This window comes from Varroa destructor, unplaced genomic scaffold (assembly GCF_002443255.2).
Source record: "Varroa destructor unplaced genomic scaffold, Vdes_3.0 BEIS01000005.1, whole genome shotgun sequence".
Taxonomy (NCBI): domain Eukaryota; kingdom Metazoa; phylum Arthropoda; class Arachnida; order Mesostigmata; family Varroidae; genus Varroa; species Varroa destructor.
Genome location: NW_019211458.1, coordinates 827,016 through 837,784, shown reverse-complemented (window position 1 = coordinate 837,784; position 10,769 = coordinate 827,016). Strand labels below are relative to the sequence as shown.

Genomic DNA, 10,769 nt, shown 5'->3' with positions numbered 1-10,769 from the left:
CAAGTGCCGGGTAGGAATCTAGCTTTCCATCGTCGCCTGCATGGTACTTAGTCAGTTTAAGACCGATAGCCAATTAGTTCACTGGCCGGAGATTACTCAACCCCTAAATGCTGCAACAAAAACATAAGCAAGAATAGCAGGCCAATGCTTCAAAATAAACAAAAATAAAAGACCACTGTACGAGTGAGGATCAATCTGAAAATGTATTGCTTTTAGATGCTAAAGCGTTTACCCTCGTGCTACTGGTTGAAGCACAATCCCGAATTCAAGCAGAGCGACAAAGCATGAAACCTTCATATCCGGTTACGTTTGCTGTTGTACTACATTGGTGGTACTTACTGGAGAAGTGAAAACGCGGAGAATGAAAATAGACCATATAGAAACGTTTGCAAAATTAAAAATGCATGTTAAACAAGTACCGATTGATTTTAATCGGTCCAAAATTAACGCAGAGTTGTCGAACGAAACTGAACAACTGTCACCTTTCGTGGCAAAACGACGTTTTTGTCGACTTCTTTAACAAAGGATAATTGCTACCCAGAACATTCAGAGATGAAGAAGAAGTAGGTATTTTCGGATCCTACCTAGATGTATACTACGATTTAGGGCGGAGATTAGGTCAGGAAAAAGAAAGTGAGCAAGAGATCCCTTTCATGGGACACGATTCTTTATTTCTCTCTTACTTCTTTTTCATGTCTGGTCCTTTGCAATCGCTGTCATATGGGTCTTTCCCAAACGGAAACCCCATATTTCTCACGGAAAACCCTTTTGGGAAGTTTCTTGGTAAGTCTTACAGTAATTCTTTCTTCTTTCTACTACTGTGGCGCTTTTGGCTCTCGATCAGTCTTCCTCTTTAAAGAGCGGCAATTTCAAATTGTGTCGAGAAACCAGAGTCAGTTATTGCTTTGGGTGTTGTCGGTAGTTCTTTGGGTACGTTGGGCCAGGCACAGTCTTGACTGCCTCTTTTCCGGCAGCCGAGTGTATTTGCTCAGTAAAACGATGTCCTTTACGCTCATCCTATCCTTCGCTCAGGCTTTCTACTGCTGGCAGTTGGCGAACGAGGTTGTATGCTGCTATGGCAAGACCATAGAAATCCCCAGTTTCTGCTCACCAACAGCCACTCGGAGGTGGCATTTCAACGGAGGCTACAATTAGGCTCAGCATTTCCTAGGCATCTCAACATTATATCGAGGCTAGCTAGCTCCAACAGTAGCAGGAGGAGTTTCAGTGAACTCAACGAACCACTAACTAGACAACGCTGGGTTTGCGGTGGCTCTTCCCAACCGAATGAGAAAAGTGGCCCACCATCACTTCTAGAAGATGTCTCTAGCGACCACATTTGCTTCTACTACTATAACTTGACTTAAACTTGAAATTCCCTTAGCAGATTACGGGACCGTAATCGTAAACACAAACAAATATAGTACAAACTGAACGCAACATCGCACTGCGAATACATGCTCTAATTTAACAGCTAATTTTGTAAGCAAGACTTACACTGCTTTAGTCGCTTAAATGATCGGGATAGCTATGAGAGCTGCGGGGCAGCAGAATACCCACTTGCAACTCCAATACTTGTGGTTGTTATTGTTGATGTTGTTGTGGTTGTCGATAATGCCGAACAAGCTGTTATTGGCCCAACGGGGTAAGTTACGCGCAGCCAAGAGAAACCGTATGTGAACATTGATGTTCATTCGTACGTCTCTGGTACCCTTGTGTATAGGGAGAGGTCATATGCGCCAGACCCACTTTGTTCTACTTTTCTGTTGTAAAGTATGGGTTCGCGCAGTTAGCCGTCGACAGGGTACACAAAGGAAGCGAATGCATTTAGTACAGGTTGAAATTGTTGGGCGCTACTGAAGATATGCGACCAGGTTGGCTGCAAGATATCTCCTTTTCTTTCGCTTTTTGCACTGACGGTTATATATGACTAAAGAAAAATTGTACATGACAAATGAAGAATAATAGATTCTCCTTTTATGCATCATCATGTTTATGATGCTTATAGTGACGACGACGAAACCCCAAGTATCAATAATAATAACAACGATTATGACGGTAACAACGAGTATGGCGATGCTGATTACGTTGGCAAAGAAATCAGTCACTTTCTCTGAGCTGTGTGGCTAACTGACGATAATCGTGTGGATCAACTACGAATAGTAATAATGTAAAGATGTATGCGAGTTAGTCGCTATTTGTCGGCAAATTTCTTAGGCAGATGTTTGCTTAAGCCTAGGCTCCGTCTGGAAGCTTTCCGTACAGGAGAGAACACTCCCATCTCTTCGTATAGCACCTTCGGCTCCCTGCCCAGGAACTCGACAACAGAAAACATTCATCTATCTTTGTCTCCCACTCATTTCTAAGAAAACATAAGTGGATAGAACTGTGGCGCAGAGACGACAAACACTCAAAAATGATTTACCACTTCTATCATTGCCCCTGCCCGCAGGATTCTTTCGTCTTGGCCATGCCATCCTAAATGTGTCATCTCCTTGTGCAATTGAAGCATGCGGCGTTAGCTATGAAATAGTACAAGTATGTTTGAAGGTGATCTCTTTCGCCTCGCCTGAACCCTCCTAAAAATCTCACAGCCATTCTATTTTGATATCCCTTTCATTTTATTTTCCATCATTCCGCACTTTTGCGTGTTATGTCTTGGCAACGTAACAGGCACGTCTACTATTTTGAGCGTCTATGACTTTTCTTCGTTAGAAGCTGGTAAAGCGAATACAAGGCGGCGGCAACAAGTTCCCCTTTGTAGAGGGGGTAACTGTGAGTCAACGATAGGATGAAACGGCAATCTATTCTTCACGAATGGCACAACTGAACACATTTCGCTCCTCAAAACGCCTTACTTTTTTTTGTGGCATATATATTCACACTCACATATATGCCTACATCGTTTTCACTATATCCGAAGCTCAAGAGTGATCACGCCGTATTCTCCGTTTTTAAAATTTTTCTCTACTGCAGCATTTGAGGCAATGCTGAGAAGCTCGAATTGGTTTGTCCGAAGAAGTATCTCGGCGAAAGCTTCAGAACTGCCGACGGGCTGCAGTTGCGGTAGTAGTGATAAGGGCCACAAAAACCAAAAGAAAGAGCATAAATGCAGTCACACTGATCATGAGTACGAGAGGAGAACGAGTAAAACCGCTTTATTGCTACACAACGACGGGGTGAGTCAAGAGAGCCCAGGGGCGAGCCTATGTTTAAACACGTGGTACTCACTTTCCGAAACTCAACGTGTTCATTCAGCCGCTTATTCAATCGCTAAAGTATAAATGCTCCTATAGCGAATGCAACATAATACTATGACACCTATTTCTGGCACGAATGAACTAGTCTATTCGTCTAGACGTCGCTTCTTCAAGCACATTGTGATGGGTTCGATATCTTAGCAGGACAAACGTTCTAATAGGGGCAACTCCAAAGATGAGATTTCTTTCAGGCACATATTTGGTAGGTATATACGCGCGCTCAATATAACCGATAACCCATTAAATCGCAGCTACCATACCATAAAAGCGTGGAGCATGTCAGTTGCCCCACGAAAGAAACCCGCGATCTTCATTTATACCCCACAACAACCACACCATTCTTGCCTTCGCCTTTGTTCAATAAACATTCTGGCCAGTGAAGGCTTCCTCTGAAGTATTGCATTAAATAAGAGAGTCATGATCTTGTAATCTAAAATATTCCTTTCTTTCAGGGTAGGGTATGCCTATGATATCTAAGGACACTGACCCTTGACTTATTCGGTTTGCTGAAAAAATGTAAATTCGCGTAAAAGAACGACGACACTGATTTTTAAAGTAAATGCTGACGTAAGAATGCTTGTATATACGCTTTCGTATAACTCACTCGATTGTGAAAGGGTATAAACTATTCTCTAGCCACCAAGGATACCCAATGCGGTTGGAGCCATTTGAAATTTGTCCTGAACAGAATAAACCCGCCATCCTTTCTAGAATACTCCATTTCGGTACGTAATATTTAGTAAGGACATTTTTCCCAACTCTATCCAAGTAGTATTTTTCAGAGAATGATCTCTGCCCTCAGCTACAACAACAATGTGACAGCGTCATCAACCAGAGCCGTGACGACAACAGCAACCTCGTACGCGCTATGTCGGTTCTGGACACGATGTGAGACAGCGTGCAGAAGGAAATCTGTTTTGCATTAATGATCCCTGTAGCGAAAAGAAAATCAAGTTCTTTTTTTACTCTTCACGAAACAGAACGGATTTGGTGTTAAACCCGTTCTATTCCTTGATACATAGGATGTATAGGAGAGCGACAGGGTACAATAGATGAAGGATTACATAATCCCTGCTGTGTTTCAGCGTAAGGCAAATCTGCTCCCTAATTCATGCACAAAGCTTCCTTTTTGCCCTGTCATTAGATTCACTTACCAGCGATATGTTGATGCATGTGTCTTTGTAAATACGGACTCTCAGAGTACAGTTACACGATGCGATGGTTGAAAATATCGCCAGCCATACTGTAGGGAACAAGCAGCCTACTGCATTACAGGAAACGCTTTCATGTTTTATGGAATAGTAGTTTATGAACACTATGAAAGTAATTACAATTTACTATAATTATCTTTCTAGTGTGATAAAGTACTATTCCTTATTAGTGTTGTAACAGTTATGATACAATCAATTCGTATAATAGATCGTAAACCTCATTGCTTCGCACCTCAGCAACTGGGAAGTGTGATACCACAGCTGTACCGTAAATCTTTTTCATTGTTAACTCACAAAAAAAAACTTGAGTATTTATGTTCATGATAATACAGATTACTGTTGATCAATCTGGTATCAGCCCTTTAAACCTCTATGTGAGAAAATTAAAATGTTGTCTATTTTAGCCTTCATCGATGTTTGCTGCGAACTACTATCGTTCAGAAGAGCTGTACTGGTTTACTAAAAATCGAAATCTTAATAGTATAGTAAGCCAGTCCTGGATATTTGTGTGGTATTGCACACTGTTAGCTCACTAAAGGCTAAATCTAGGTACAGGTCCTAGCTACAAGCTTTTAGTGCGTCGGTTTTACGTCCAAGCTATGCTCCACGAATGTCTAAACTCAAGTTTTTGCGGTTCAGTCACACATTCAGGATTGTATAATACGCGTTGTGTTTCTTGCTGTAACTAGAAGTGGAGCTGAGCCCTGAGGGTGCAAATAAGCCTTTGCCACACCCCACCAAAACAGCAGCGACAGCATCAGCCATGGTAGACGTTCATTGTCGTAACTGTCGCCCCAGGCGTTGTGACTACCGAGGGTTCAAGTAATGCTCGTGGGACGCGGACGCGGGGGGGGGGGGGGGGGCTAGGAAAATGGTAGTTGTTGTAATGTGCTTTTGCTGCTTATACAGCGAAAATGGTAAGAGTGGTTGGGGCTGATGGTGATACTTCGGTTGTTCAATGTGCAACGTATCCAGTGTCTGACTATCCAGCCAACGTGCAGCAACCATGATGGCAGTAGCAGCAGTAATAGAAGCGATATTCTGTCTACAGCAATAGCTACTGCCGCTTGCCTCAATAATGGACGTATAAGGGGCGGTTGACGAAGAGGTGGCACAACTCCGGCAAAACGGGCGAACGGGTGCCTGTTTTGGAGGCTGCTGGCCGTGGGGGATGGCCGTGGAAGCAGCCGCGAAGGTAAAGTATGGCGGCGGCGTTGGCAGTGGTGCTTTGAGGTCTAAAGGTGGGAGGCGCATATTATGAACTTCATTTATCTTTCTACAGAATCGCAGACGCAGCAGCCAGGCCAGTCACTACAACCGCAGTAGCGGTGTTAGGTGCCGTTAGGTGGTATGCTGGCAGTGCACGGGTTCCAGTTCCGAGCGAGCGCCTGTTTGGCCACAGATTCCCTCCTCAGCGAGAGAATTGTGTAGTAACTCTTGAGGATGAGAGAGACGAAGGCGAAAACGTACAAGAAAGAAACATTCGTTCGTTTGAGCCTTTAGTACCTTGTGGTGCTTCGGATATTTCGCGTAGGGATCGAGCAATGCGGCGACCCACGCCATACAGAGCCGATAACTAAGGGATTGAGAGCTGATGTGTAAAAGATGTGTGAGCGAATGAAACGCCAGCGGCACAAGAAGAAGAGGGGTAGTACATAGCTCTTTTGATAGGATGACTTTAGGGAGTTTTGGTCTTGCCGTTATCGTAGAGAAGATGCGAGGGTAGTACCACGACGACGAGATAGGCGGGTAAAGGATAACGGGGTATGAACGCTCTTGAAGGGATCGGGAAGCGAGTTGCGTTCAAAAGCGAACATCTAGTAGGGCAGCGAGAACTATAATCTTGGCCAGCAAGATCCATTGGATGAGAGCAAAAGGCAGCTGAACGGGGCTGCAGCGAACGAGGCTCGCGAGGGCGCCAAATGATGATTCGCATGCTCCAAATGCACGAATTCCAGTTAGTCAGCAGCGCTGCCATCAACGCAAAATTGTCTAACAATACATACATACATTCACAAACATACAAATCTATATATATAGTGCAGGATTAGCCTGTACTTTCATAGCTCCACTTGTCTTAGCGCACTCTGTTACTTACCCCTTAGTAACATAGATTGCGGAAATTATATCCTTACCTGATTTAGCTGGCTGTTGCACCTACGTTACGACGTAAGAGATAGTTGAAATGTAGCTTAGAGGCTCTCACACATCACATTTTAAGTCATACTTATTAAATTTCTCTACATGTTAACATTTGTCAGGCTGGCACAGCTATAGATAAAGGATTACTGCAAGGGTAGCACGGCTGCCGCAACCAATTTTCGGGATCCAGTATGCAAAATATAGTTAGAAACATTTTGAGAAACATCTATTTCTAGTTATTTGTGTTCTACGTTGTTTGTATCTGAACGCATGACCTGTAGTTGGCAGACATTTAGGAGTCCTCTACTGCGTGATTTTGCGTAACGGTTCCATCATCGACCCAACCGAGGCATACCTGCTGATAGTTTTCAAGCCACCAGGTATTTGCCCCTCCTGCTCACGCTAGATACAGTGGGCTTTATGTTGCCTGCAACATGTGTAGAGCGGCCCGTGTTGAAATAAACAAACCTTTTTTGACGTTTTTTTGACGAATTTTGACGTTACCTTAACAAGCCCTCGCGAAAATTGCCCTAAGCATTGCGCGGCCATTTTTCGACCTGTTCTACATACGGTTTTAAGATTCTAAAAATATATACGTGTTTACGTACGTCTATGCGCTGTGACAAGTCAATCTGGGTCGTCTTGATAATGTTTGATGCAAAGCAGAAAAATATGTACAGTCCAGGAGTTGCCGATAAGAACAACAAGCTAAAATTCGACTGTACTATAGGACCAAAAAAATTAGTCTCTATTCAATAGGGCCACTTCTTTAACTGCGACAAAAGTTAAGTCGCGTTTGTCGTAATCGTTTACAGTATATAATATGTATATATATATATATATATATACTGATTTCCTTTCGCCTCCGTAATGCGTTGAATTTCATTGGCCGAAACCCACTACGCCTGCGACGCAACCTAAATCGTTGCAGGATGCATTTAGAACAGAATGTCTGTGGTGGATCAAGCAGCATTTCAGCAACGTCCTTCTTCTGTAACCTAGATAATCTAAAGACTACGAGGCTTTTTCTCCAGCGGATTACAGCTCCACGATTTCGTTTCCTAGGTCTCCCGGCTTTAGCATTGTCGTCTTTCACTTGTCTGTATCCTTTTAAATCTTCCCATTTTGGTTATTTTTCAAATACTTTAAGCATCGTCACAGGACACAGACTGAAATAAAGAATGGTGTATGAAAAGTCTAAGGGTTTGGGTAGTCAGGAGACGAGCTCCATGACTAACTCCCGCGTTGGCATAACAACTCGGCACGCGAGCTCCATTAGGCACCCAGACATTAGAGGAAGTAGAAACCATACGCCGAACTAACGCAGACCTTTTTGCGTTAAGCGCTGGGTGATCGTCAACAAAACTAGATAAAGACGATACGCTTGAAAGGCAGCGATAAACTAGTATAAGGGGATGCGACGAAGACGTTCACGCACACATGCAGAAACAGACAGACAGACAAACGAAACCGGTCGCAAGAGCGAAACAGGCAGATACTAAAGGTGCCATCGCTGCGCCGTCGTTGTTGCGGTCCCTTTGAAAAACGACGTTGAAGAATCGCTCTGTAATGGAATCAGATACCAGCGATGAGGAGCACAGTAAGCTCTATCTATTGTTAGGCATGCGTGTGTTAACCACGTGTCGGCCGTGTTGTATGTAGATGCATGGAAGCCTGGAAGATTGTTCTGCTGCCCTGAGCCTGCGCGAGCCGAATAAGCTCCATGCAGCAGCTGGAGCTGCGATCATAGCGCCAATAACAGTAGCGCTAGCAGGGGCTATTGGAGAAGGAAAAGGGAAGTAAGGTTAGGCAAGAGCTTACTGCTAACAATGCTCCATTACTTTAACGCGTGGTCACAGACGCATACATTGACGTAGTTGTGTTTGTAGAAGAGCGCTGTACCTTTATACAAAACTTCCAAGAAGCAATAACAACAAGAACGGCAGCGACAGCGCGAAGCGCAGAAAGGAGAACAACTACTAAAGCAACGACAAACGCATGATGATATATTATCATTGTAATAATAAGTAGGTCATAGTCTCAGACGCCGTGTCGCCTCGTCTATTTAAATGCACTTCATTGCTTCGTGTAATTCCGTAGCACGCCATAGCAATCTGTTTACTATGTCTGCTAGACTTTCTTCGCTGCTCCCTTTGCCACCTGCTATGACGTAGCCATGCTCTAACAGCAGCGCTACTGTTAGAGCGGCTAACGGTGTCTGAGGCGTACAGAGTAATGATAAATAGGAAACTGGCCGCAAACGAGCTGAGTGCTTCGTAAAGCAAGCAGTTAAAAGTGGATTCCTCGCTGGCTGATACGTTTACGGCTGCCATTTGTAATCCATCACTACTAGCAGACAAACGTAACGATGCGAAGGGCGCGAGTTATTAGTAGCCATCCGCGGAATAATTATGAGTAGAAATAAGTCCGAGGTGGGAACAGGAAGGCTAAGGAGAAGCAGTGGATTGAGCGACCCAAAAGGGACGCAAAAAAGAGTGGCGCAGGGTGAGGTCGATAGCAGCGACCAACCAAGAGCTATTCAGATTCCGAGCTCGGTCAAAGATAGCTTGCGGTGTAAAGCGAGTCTTCTTGACTGCCCCATGCTGCTTCTTACAGCCATCTAACGGAAACTATTTGTTTGTAGTATTGCTACCAACTTCTTGCGTAGACTAGAGATCTCGCACTGCCTAGTGGTACGAACGGTACGGATTACCCGAAGGACTGCCTCACACAGCACGTTAAGCTGGGTCAAACCGCCTTAATCGCGCTCGCAGGCAGGTGTTACGAAATCAGTCATATAATAGGGACTAGGTTAAGGCCGAATTACGCCGGGGCGAGCCAGAGCCGGCCAGGCTGTTGCAGTGTTACAAGGGAATGGCAGAGCGCCCGCGCTGATGAGGCCGACTCACCTAAATAACTGCGCGCGTTGTGGTGCCCACATTCGAGCGACACAAACGGATTCGTCAAATGGACGGGTCAAGCGACAAAAAGCTAACACTCCTTATGCTATACACGTTCGTGTTGAATATTACAAGATCGGGTTTGTGGCGGTAGTAGTGGATCTTAAAGTTGAACCTTTTTATTATGCAGTTGCGCCAGGCAAATAGTTTGCTGTGTCTTACAGATTAGAGATGCACGAGCGCTAAAGTTAAATATCATATGAGATTTCTAATGCAATCTACGTACGAGTTATTTTAAACTCGATTATTTCATGCCACAAATACCACTATGGTATTTTGAATCAGCCAAGGCCCTAACACCTGCCGTGACACTATCGGATACTAAATGTGATTACTGATGATTAATTATTTTATATTTTATATCCGATCATTGTTGCTAAGTTATTGTTGCTAATTAAAAATAGATAAAATTTTTTGTTAAGCTTGGTAATATCCAAAGCTAGCTCCAAAGTTCCAGTTAATATAGCTAATAATTATTTACATTATTGCCACTTCAGCATAGACGTTCATTATATAGACGTATCACAAACTTTTTACGCTTTGCTCGTCTAGTTCTCCATGTATAGTAATGAAGGCGATCGCTTGCTGTGCATAAAATTACTCGGTTACGTTGGTTCACCTATGAGCGACAAAGGAGCGCGCGGAGACGCTGAAGGTCGAAAAGGCGTTTGCATTTATTCTTTGCTACAAGAATAAACATTTTTGGTTCTTCCTCTTTTACTGATGTTACACCGAGTGAAACGCAAATGGAGTAGATACGAACACGTACTTGCCAGCTATAAAAGGGCTGTGATTTGTTTAGCGACTCAACGCGACCAGCGAAATTTGCCGCTGCTTGTAAATCAACAAAGGGACGGAGTGAACGACCATGCGCCCCCGCATACGACAACAATAACAACATCAGTGAACTATTACCGTTTTCTTGCTTGTTTGAGACCTTGGCGTGACCCAGCCCAATTTGATCTAGTTCCAGTGGCTGGTCCTACACGGCTCTAGGCCTCTACGACAGGCTACCTGCCACTCGTTCCCTACAACGTATGATCTCGGCTATAGCGGTCATGATAGACTATCGACTCCGATTTCGATGCCGCCATCGACGTACAGAGGACAGCGATGAGAAAAAGAGGAAAGAGGTTACGCTAGTGGTAGTAATGGTGACAATGGTGACTACGTCGAGGACGGCGTTACGCATTCAG

At 44.1% G+C, this 10,769-nt stretch overlaps 1 protein-coding gene across 3 annotated transcripts in view; it reads right to left on the bottom strand.

Annotated features, from left to right (window-relative positions):
- Positions 1-10,769, bottom strand: part of LOC111251640 (uncharacterized) — a 327,887-nt gene that overhangs the window by 205,893 nt on the left and 111,225 nt on the right. The gene's annotated exons all lie outside the window — the stretch shown is intronic.